Below are 11,756 nucleotides of genomic sequence, written 5' to 3'. Positions count from 1 at the left end.
CAGGGAAGCATATGTCAGGAACATATACAAATGTATAAAAGAGCAGAGGTACATAGTTCAATTAGGAGACATTAGGAAATTCCTGGACAAAGTTTCTCCCTGGTTACCGGAGGGCTGTTATAATTGTGATAGATGGATTGTTTTTGGTGAATAGCTCACTGCTTATGATAAGCCATTTTACTATATATAATCTCATTAAACAAAGTCTGATCAGAACCAGAAAAGGAGGTCAGGAAATTTACAGTTGGAACACAGACAGGCCTGTCTCAGCAATAGATGTCCGTCTCCTGAGCCTGAGGACGATGATTATGAATGGCCTCTGTAGAGGGCTGAAACTCTGAAAAGGTGTATTTGAATCTGAGACCTCAGAGCACTTAAAGCTAAATACCTATTTGATGTGAGACAGTGATTCTATAAATATATATTTAGATGAGATGGTGATATGATGGCTCTCCTCACCATTGGTTCTTGCTGAATGCTTGGTGGTAAGGTGATTAATCATAGGCTAGGATTAGAGGGCTAAGGGAGAGAGTTCAGGGTCACTTGGCTGCAGGATGAGTAGGAGAGGGGCTTGAGGCTCCAGATTCCAGAGTCCAGGATGCAGCTTGCCTGCCTCCTTCACTTCTCCTCCTAAAGACCAAGGACTTTGACTGATCCTGAGGCCCTCCAGAGTTAGCCCAGACATTATAGGCCTCCCCCGCCTCCTCCACCTTAGGTCTTGTGTCTATCTGGATTTACAGCTTTGCAAAGGCTCTCCTAATGTAAAGCCTAAGAATGAAATCTGGATGACAGAACTTTTAGAACAGACCCATTTGACTGCTGCTCAGGTTGCTCCAGGGGCAAATATGAACTTATACTTTGAGCAACTTAGTGTCAGGAGTAGGAGGCAGTAAGAAGTCTTTGATGTTCGCTGAATCAGTAAATTGGCAAAAAGATGGAAAGACAGGAACCATTTTTCCTTTAATAATAGATGGTTTACATATTAACTTATGGGGTAGGGATATATTACACCAATTAGGGATGAAAATCACCACAGATTTTTAGGAGGGGTCTTTGCTGCTGTGGCTTCCACCACACCAAAAATGACTTGGACTCTAGTAAAATAGAGAATGTTAACAGATTTGAGACATGTAAACTCAGTCCTGGAAGACATGGATTCTCTATAGGTAGGCTTGCCATCCCCAAACATGATCTCCAGGGAATGGCCCTTATGGATAATAGATGTTAAGGATTGCTTTTACTCTATTCCCTTTCACCTTGAGGACAGGAATAAATTTGCTTTCTCAGTACCAACATATAATTCTCAAGAACCCATGAAGAGATTTCAGTGGAAGATATTGTCACAAGGTATGAAAAATAGCCCTACCATATTATGCCAATGGTATGTTGATAAAGCTGTTAGCAAGATAAGGAAACACTATCCTGATGCAGCCATCCTTCATTACATGGATGACATCTTAGCTGGTCATCCACAGCCTGAGGATTTGGAGGAGATGTTACAAATGACAGAAAGAGAATTAAAAGTTAGGTTTAATAATATCATCAGAAAAAAATTCAGACACTCCTTCTTTTTAATTATTTGGCTTTCACTGTTCAGCTGTAAGGTGTATATCAAAAACTACCTGAATTCCGGACTGCCAGGTACAAACATTAAATCAGGTCCAAAAATTGATTAGGGACTAACCCCAGGGGTGACAGGCCAAATGATACATGGCAAATTGATGTTAAACATGGAAAAACATGCATTCATTTTACAATTGACACTTATTCAGGTTTTGTAGCTCCTTTCAATGAGGGGAAGCTGTTTCACATGTAATAAATTACTTATTTCAATGTTTTGCTTCTATGGGCATTCCACACACCCTCAAGAATGAGTATGGACTCTCATATACCTCAGAAATATTAAAACAGTCATATTTTAGGGATTTCTTACAACCCCACAGGATAGGCCATTGTAGAAAGGACTAATCAGACCCTCAAGAGATTCATCAAAAAACAAAAAGAGGGAGATGGAGGTAGGGTCACTCAGAAAGACATAAAGCAGTATACACAATAAATTACTTAAAAAATTTGATTTAAACGATTTAAATCCAGCTATGAAATAGCTTTGGTGAACATAGACAGGGAAGAAATAAAAGATAACACCTTATTCTCTTTAAGAAGGCCTCCAGGAACAAGACCATGGTAATGAAAAAGAGTCTTGAAGGATGGGAGGGACCCTCTCGGGTTCTAATGTGGGGGCCAGGATATGTTTGTATCTCCACAGGACAAAACCTTCAGCAGTGGATTCCCACCAGACATCTCAGCGTTGTCTATAGAACTGAAGAGGAAAAGAAGGAAGAAGAAGCGACTGTCCAATAGCAGAAGACATGCCCCCAAGGAAGCTAACTAGATGTTTTCTGTTTATATGGGTCTGTGTTATGGGGTATCACGTGACACATACTGGACATGCAGGGGACGCCCTCCCACAGCGACACCCTCATCTGCATGGGAGGGTTGCAGGGGTGAGTCTACATAAAGGGTCATCAGGTTGGCCTCTCACAAGCCTCCATGGGGCACATTCTTGTCACTCTAGAATTGGGCCGGCAGTTTGGCATGTAGAAAAATATCTTGGATGTTATGGGCTACAACTCTGAACTTGAAACAAGGATGCTTACAAGGTACTAACTAACTGGAATTGATGAGACAATGGTTATCTAGTTTAGCATGGTTCAGTATGATTGATTTAATCTTACAATAAATAATGGTTTCCTAGTGATATAACAATTGGTTTATACTCAGTGTAGAGCATATAAGCTAAGAACCTTAGCCAAGCTAATGGAGATTCAGAGACAGAGAAGACAAGAGAACTGGAGGCAGAAGTTTAAGCTTTGGAAGCCAAGGAGACAAATTCATTTCACCTTCAGTCAGGCTCCTGATGGCAGGCTCTCCTCCTGCACTTCCCCCACTGAGACCAAGACCAGTGTGAAAGACTCTCCAGAAAGCTGCCCAGCCCCAGGAAGGAGATAATAAAGGATTTGAACATTAACATCTGGCTGTTCTTGTGGTGATTACTAAACTGAAACGAGGGCTGCTCCCAGAGACCCCAAGAAAACCAAAACAGAGAACATTACACTTGGGCCCTGGTTCTAGGACAAAGGGCACGAGAATTGGATACCAGTTTTATACTAAAGCCTGTCTGGGAGGGAAATACACGTTCATGTGGGGAGACTCTGTAATTGTTACCAAAGAAACATTAGATTTTTACAATGTTACATGCTGGAATTGTGCAGTCGGTGATTGTCTAGAGAATGAAATTGAGAATCAGACTGTATTTGTCACTAGAGCTCATGTATCAATGCTTTCTGTAAAAATGAGAAATTGTATCACACTAAGACTGATCATATGTTCCATACCATAACAGAAAAGAAGGAAACAGACCTCAGTCCCGCTAGAAAAGAGAGATATATTAGCCGTGTCATGTTAGGTATCGCTCTGTTGGTTTCATCAGTTTCTCTTGCGATGTCCATATCTGATGTAAAAACAGTGTCATATAATCTAGAGGAACTAGCTAGCAATGTCTCAGCAGGTTTTGCCCAACAAGCTAAGATGGATGAACAATTGTATCAGATGATAAAAGGCTTAAGGGAAGTGTTGCTGGAAATAGGAGCAGAAGTGGAGTTACTGAAACTCCAGGCTCAATTACAATGTGATTACAGATATACAAAGGTTTGTGTAACCCCTTTGCTGTGTAATCATACAGGACAAGATTATGATTGGGACAGTATCAAGCAGCATTTGAATGGCTTATTTCTCAATAACACAATTGAAGATGACATAGAAAGTTTATGTAAAGTAGCATTTGACATAGAGAAAGATTCTCATAAAGATTTGAATCCAGACAAAACTGCTGGAAAAAATCAAACACTAGTATGATAAAACCTCTTCATGGTAGTTACCATTAGAATCATGGACTGCCCTATGTGATGTTATGTTGTTATTGCTTTGTTGTTGTCCTGTAATATTAGGATGCTTTTATAGATCTTTCTCCATCATCCTTTCAGAGATTGCAGCTCAAGAAAAGACTTTTTAATCTAAAAGATAAAAAGGAGGAATTGCTAAAGCATATGACCCTGCTGAGAAGAAGTACCAGAGGGTCTTTCAACCTTTGGTGCACATTTTTTTTTTTTTTTTTTTTTTTGCCACGTTGCAGAAACACCCTTGTTAAGCAAGGAACAATGATTTGTGATCATGGGAACAACTAAGCCAGAAGGTCACAGCACAGTTGCTCATAAGCAGAGATGCCTAACAGGGCCTCTTGTCTGTGAGTGGGCTGCTGAATTGCTGGATTGGCTCTCCTCCCATTGGTAGATACCATGCATATGCAAAGCTCACGGGCTGCTTCTCTGAATGGTGATTGGGAGTTGTCTACTGTCCATGTGCTGATCACGCTTGCAAAAATGTATATCAACAAGGCTGTGCTGCATTATAAACTGGAGCTCTTTTCACACTGAGTCTCCTGCCTCATTCATCTCACCTCTGAGATCAAAGGGCTCATATGCTTTGAGCTCTCAATCAAGATGTCACAATAGCTAAGAAATAAGAGTTGTTGTTTAATGGATCATTAGGTTCACAAGACACAATAGTCAATGACTATAGCAATCTAATGTTTGATAAACCCAAGACTCCAGCTTCTGGGATAGAACTCACTATTTGACAAAAATTGTTGGGAAAAGTAAAATATAGTATGGCAAAATCTAAGCACTAACCCACACCTAATGCCCTATTATCAAGGTAAAATTGAAATGAGTTGATGATTTAGACAAAGAGTGTATTGTAAGCAAATCAAGAAAGCGAAGGATAGTTTATCTCTCAGATCTGTGGAGAAGGAAGGAATTGATGGCCAAAGAACTAGAGAATATTATGAAATTTTAATTATATTAAATTAAAAAGGTTTTGTATAAACAAAACAAATTTAGAAGGGACACAGAAAACGGGAAAAAAATTTACAACTGAAGGCTCTGATAAAGGCCTCATTTCTAAAATACATAGAGAATTGACTCAAATTTATCAGAATACAAGCCATTTCTCAAATGATAAATGGTTTGATAATATAAACAATTTTCAGATGAAGAAATTATAATCATTTCTATAGTCATGAAAAAAATTCTGTAAATCAGTATTGATTAGAGAAATACAAATTAAGACAACTGTGAGGTACCACTTTATATCATTTAGGATAGGAAAAGATGATGAATGTTGAAGGGGATGTGGGAAAACTGGGACACTAATACATTATTGGTGGAGTTGTGAATTGATTCAACCATTCTGGAGAGCAATTTGGAACTATGTGCAAAAGACTTTCAAACTGTGCATACCTTTAATTCAGCAATATTTCTGCTGGGCTTATATCCCAAAGAGGTCTTAAAAGAGGTGAAAAGGACCAATATGTACAAAAATGTTTTGTGGCAGCCCTTTTCGTAGTGGTTAAAAACTGAAAACTGAGTGGGTGTCCATCAGCTAGAGAATGGCTGAATAAGTTGTGGTATATGAACGTTATGGAATATTATTGTTCTGTAAAAAATGATCAGGAGGATGATTTCAGCGAGGCCTGGAGAAACTTAAATGAACTGATGCTGAATGAAGTTAGAAGAACCAGGAGATCATTGTACATAGCAACAAGAATATTATGTGATGATCAATTCTGATGGATGTGGCTCTTTTCAACAATGAGATGATTCAGACCAGTTCTGATGATCTTGTTATGAAGAGAGCCATCTACACCCAGAAAGAGGCCTGTGGAAACTGAGTGTGGATCACAACATAACATTTTCACTTTTTGTTGTTTGCTTGCATTTTTCTTTCTCATTTTTTCCCCTTTTGTGATCTGATTTTTCTTGTGCACCATAATTGTGGAAATATATACAGAAGAATTATACATGTTTAACAAACATTAGATTACTTGCTGTAGAGAGGGAGGAAAGGAAGGACAAAAAATTTGGAGCACAGGATTTTGCAGGGGTGAATGTTGAGAATTATCTTTGTATGTGTTTTGAAAATAAACAGCTTTAATTTAAAAAAAAGTATTTTCACCTTTTTTGTGGGTTTTTCTTCTTTCTATTTTTTTCTTTTTTGAGCAGATTTTTCTTATGCATCATAATAAATGTGAAAATTTGTTTAGAAGAACTGCATGTTTAATCTATATTGGATTACTTGCTGTCTAGGAGAGAGTATGGGGAGGAGGGAGAAAAATTTGGAACACAAGTTTTTTCAGAGTGAATGATGAAAACTATCTTTGCATGGATTTTGAAAATAAAAAAGCTATTGTTAAAATTTTTTTTTAAATTGGTGTGATTTTCCATATCACTATATCTGGAAAAAGCTGGCTGTGCCCTGCAACATAGGCAGAAAGTTAGAACCTGATTGTTTCTTCATCTTGCTCCAAAAAGTACAAGCAAAACAAAACTATCACACTTTGCAGATGATATAATAGTGTACTTAAGAGAATCAACAGAAAAACTATTTGAAATAATTAAAACTTTAGCCAAGTTGCAGGATATAAAATAAACCCACATAAATCATCAAAACTTCTATGTATTACTAACAAAAGCCGGCAGCAAGAGATAGGGAAATTCCATTTAAAATAACTGTAAACAATATAAAATACCGGGGACTCTATTTATCTTCTAAGACAAGCCCAGGAACTCTATAAACACAATTGTAAAACACTTATAAAGTGTCACACAAATAAAGTCAAATCTAAACAACTGGAAAAATATGAATTGGTCTTAGGTAGGCCAAGCCAATATAATAAAATGACAATTCTACCTAAATTAATATGCTTTTCCATATCAATCAAACTACCAAAACTATTTTATAGAGCGAGGAAAATATCAATTCATCTGGAAGAACAAAAAATCAAGAATATCAAGGGAATTAATGGGAAAAAAGTATGAAGGAAGGTGCCACAGCTAAAACTGTGTTATAAAATGGCAGTCATCAAAACCATTTGGTACTGGCTAAGAAACAGAGGGATGAATCAATGGTCCTCAAACTTGTTAAGTAGGGGGCCAGTTCACTGTCCCTCAGACTGTTGGAGGGCTGGACTATAGTAAAAACAAAACTCACACTGTCTCCACCTCCAGCCCATTTGCCATAACCTGGGGGGGGGGGGGGCCCCGCATAAACATCCTGTCCTCAGCAGGCTGCATCTGGCCCGCAGGCTGTAGTTTGAGAACCCCTGGACTAGATATTCAAAACAAAGTAGTTAAGTGATCATAGTAATCTAGTATTTGATAAACCCAAAGACCCAAGTTTTTGGGACAAGAACTCACTATTTGACAATTGCTGGGGAACCTGGAAAATAGTATGGCAGAGACTAGGTACAGACTAATATCTTACCAAGGACAAAATGTGTATATGATTTAGACATAAAGGGTGATCCCATAGACAAATGGAAGTATGGAATAGTTTATCTAGTATAACTATAGATAAGGGAAGATTTCATGACTAAAGAAGAGAGCATTATGAGATGTAAAATAATTTTGATTATATTACATTAAAACCTTTTCCACAAATAGAGCCAATGCAACCAATATTAAGAGGAAAACAGAAAGCTGGGAATTTTTTTTTACAGTATGAGATATTTACTGTGAATATCTCATAATCAAGGCCTTATTTTTCAAATATATAGAAAGAACCAAATGAAATTTTTTTTTATTTTATATATATATATATATATATATATATATATATATATATATATATATATATATATATATATATATATATATATATATATATATATATATTTTATAATATTATCCCTTGTATTCATTTTTCCAAATTACCCCCCCTTCCTCTATTCCCTCCCCCCGATGACAGGCAATACCATACATTTTACATGTGTTACAATATAGTCTAGGTACAATACATGTGTGCGAATATCATTTTCTTGTTGCACAATAAACATTAGAATCCGAAGGTACATGCAACCTGGGCAGACAGATATTAGTGCTAACAATTTTCATTCCCCTCCCAGTGTTTCTTCTCTGGGTGTAGCTACCTCTGTCCATCATTGATCAACTGGAAGTGAGTTGGATCTTCTTTATGTTGAAGATTTCCACTTCCATCAGAATACATCCTCATACAGTATTGTTGTTGAAGTGTACAGTGATCTTCTGGTTCTGCTCACCAAATGAAAATTTTAAGATAATAAGTTATTTTCCAATTGATAAGTGGTCAAAGGATATGAACAAGCAATTTTAAGAAGAAATCAAAGCTACCTATAGTCATATGAAAAAATGCTTTAAATCACTATTGATTAGAGAAATGCAAATTAACTCTTGAGGTGCTACCTCATACATATCAGATTGGCTAATTAGACAGAAAAGAAAAATGATAAATGTTGGAAGGGTGTAGAGAATTCCTAGGAAGCTAGAGACTTCAGTAACTGGGATGTTCCCTTCCTTCTAAGATTAATCAAGGCTGTACTTAAGCTTGAAATCATGAGAAAACATAAGATCCTAGGCACAATTACTGGGGTATTGTGAACTTTACACAAGATTTGAGTCTCTAGAAACTGACGATATGCATCAGAGAGTTAGATTATAGAAAACAAGAAAACAAACCAGGATTGGTTGTAATGTACTTGTTGCTTTTCTGGAGGTTTTGGAGCAGCCTTGTTTCAGTAGATTAATCACCACAAGAATAGTCAGATGTTAAAAGTCCAAATTCTTTATTGTTTCCTTCAGTCTAGTTTCCTTGCCTGAGGCCCAGCTGTAAAGGGTTAGAACTGAGCAAATGCATTTGGATAATGGAGCATGTGAGACTAATTGCCAATTGGACAGTTCCCTATTAACTTGTTTGAAGGTTGACCCTCCCCAGCTGTTCTGTGCTGACTTGATTGGTGGGACAAAGAGGGGGAAGTGACATGTGTGGGAGGAGGAGGAGGAGGAAGAGGAAATTGAGACTCATGCTCAGGCTCAGTTTCTCGTGGAGTTTGAGGGAGGAAGATGTGTGTGAGATTGCTAGACCTAATCCCCAGACCTTGACCGTGAAAGATCAAGAATAAAGATGTTTAGTGATCCCGACTCCGGCTGATTTTTGGGAAGACAGAGTTCCAACACCCAGCTAGCTTTCTTGAGAACCTTTCAGACAGGCCTTGGTCTCAGTGGGGGAAGTGCAGGAGGCCAGCCACCAGGGTGGTATGAGATGAAGTGAATGAATCTGGCTGAGTCTGAGTGCTTGTGCTTCAGCCTCCAGCCACCACAAAAGTGGCTGATGGAATGAATCTAGCTGTTATGTACTCTATTATAATTACATCATCATAGGTGTGAATCTTGTAGAACTATATTAAATACTAAATACATGTGCTGAACTAGAGAACTATCAATCACTATGCTAAACTAGATAATCATTGTCTTATCAATTCCACCGAGTTAGCACCTTGTAAGAATCCTTGTTCTAGAGTTCTAGAGTTCTGGCCCATAATGTTGGTCACAGAACAATGGCTTTCATAAATAATAACATAGGGTTTTAAGATATAAAACAGCGTGATTTCTTTTAATAAACAGCTCTGTGGAATTATCCGCAATCCCGAATCCTTATTTTCAACCACCACTAGCCCGTTTATGTTGTGTTGATCACAATAGAGGGGATGTGGGAAAATTGAGATATTGGTGGAGTCATGAACTGGTCCAACCATTCTGGAGAGCAATTTGGAACTATGGTCAAAGAGCTATTAAACCGTGCATCCCCTTTGATCCAGCAAGAGCCGTACTAGGTCTGTATCCCAAAGATTAAAGAAAAAGGGAAAAGTAACTATTTGTACAAAAATATTTAAAACAGCTCTTTTTGTGGTGGCAAAGAATTGGAAAATGAGGGGATGCCCATCTTCCTATTCATATCTAAATTTACCCAAATGTCTTATCTATACTTGAGAGATGAGGCTCAAATGCTAGCTCTTTCCCAGATCCTTCCAGCCAGATATACCTCTCCCTCTTATGAATCCTATATTTTATTTCTATTACTCTTAGGGGATGAATTAATATTTATTTAACGCCTACTAGGTGCCAAATACTGTAAGAAGAACCTACAAATATCTCATCTGATCTTGACAACAACCCTTCAAAATAGGTGCTGATTTTCCCCATTTTAGAGTTGAGGAAAATTGAAGCAAACAGATTAGGTGATTTGCCTATGGCCACATAGATAGTGTCTTGAGGTGAATTTGAACTCAAGTTCTACCGCTCTATCAGCTGCACCACCAGGCTTCTTATGGCTCTTAATAATGTACACAATGATAATTTATGAGTATACACAGACCCTATTAAGATTATAATCTCTTTGAAGCAACATACTGTGTATCCTGACCATTGCTTTGTATATGGTATGTTAAATAAAGATTAATAAAATTAAGTTTATATTTGTGAGAATGATGAGTTAGGGATGCAGCCAATGACCATAGGAGAGAACAAAGCCACATACTATAAAAGTATATAAGTTCCAGTGCAACGGTCATTAATTTGAGGGCTTTACCACACATTACTGAGTTTTAGAGCATATGAAATTTTGATACAGATGTTCCTTCTGGAGTATGAAAGCCACACTAGTTATTAAATTCCTATCTCACTCTGTTGAGTTTGCCTTAATTCTTACATTATTTTCAAATCATGAATTACAAAGATCATTTGAAGAAGCATTTCATGCTGCTTGCCCCAGTTACTAAAATTTTGTTGTTGTTGTTAGCTGGTTTTTGAACTCAGAACTCCAAGCCCAGTGATCTTGCACCATATCATACTTCCCCTTGACAGATAAATAACCAGATTTTATTTTTTTTAAGTGTTGTAAGGTATAGAAACTTTTGTTTATTCCAGTGACTTGAGGTTTTCCCAGAGCCAACATTTCAGACCAAAATAGCAGCTCTCCAAACCAAATCCACAGAAATACTTAGGCTAGCCACATGCTGCTGTGGTGCTCATAACCCGAAACAGCCGGGGATGGGTGAGAGAACAGAAGGGGGCCCAAAGTGGAGGAAAAGTAATTTAGTTTTGTTATTTCCTTAGGAGAAAGGCAAACTCAACTCATCATTGGTATCAACATACTCAGTGATAAATATCAATTTAAATGTGACAGGGTAAATAGAAAGCTCCACTAGAGCCAGGAAAATCTGGGCTCATATCCCACTTTGGATGCTTGTAAAGCACTTAAGTGCTCTGAGCCAGTTTTTTGTAAAGATGGGGATAATACCTGTAACGTCAGTTACAACATAGGGTTGTTGTGAGGTTCAGGTGAAAGAATAAATGTAAAATGCTTTGCAAACTATAAAGCATAATGTTTGTTGTCTCTATTCAATGGTATCCCACTTTTCTCATTTGGGGTTTTCTTGGCATATATACTTGGGTGATTTACCATTTCCTTCTCCAGCTCATATTATGGCTGAGGAAACGGAGGCTGAGTTAAGTGACTCGGCCAGGGTCACACAGCTAGGAAGTGTCTGAAGCCAGCTTTAAACATGCCCTAAAACATTATGTACAGGTCAGTTACTATAAGATGACCATTACCTTAAGTTCTGGCCAATCTGGACAGCAAGCTAGAACACAGAGCTCTCACCTTGCTGACTAGCTGGGCACCGGTCTGTGCCCACCAGATTTAGCCGGGAACTCCCCTAAGAATCACTCTAGGGGAAGGCAAAAAGCTGGGCTCACCATATGCAGCGAGCAGTCTGGGTTCTTCAGGCTCCAAAAATCACCGCCAGGAAGGCAGAAATGGGGCCG

This window comes from Sminthopsis crassicaudata, chromosome 5 (genome assembly GCF_048593235.1).
Source record: "Sminthopsis crassicaudata isolate SCR6 chromosome 5, ASM4859323v1, whole genome shotgun sequence".
Lineage (NCBI taxonomy): Eukaryota > Metazoa > Chordata > Mammalia > Dasyuromorphia > Dasyuridae > Sminthopsis > Sminthopsis crassicaudata.
The sequence above is the reverse complement of the archived record's forward strand: the minus strand, read 5'-3'. Positions refer to the sequence as shown.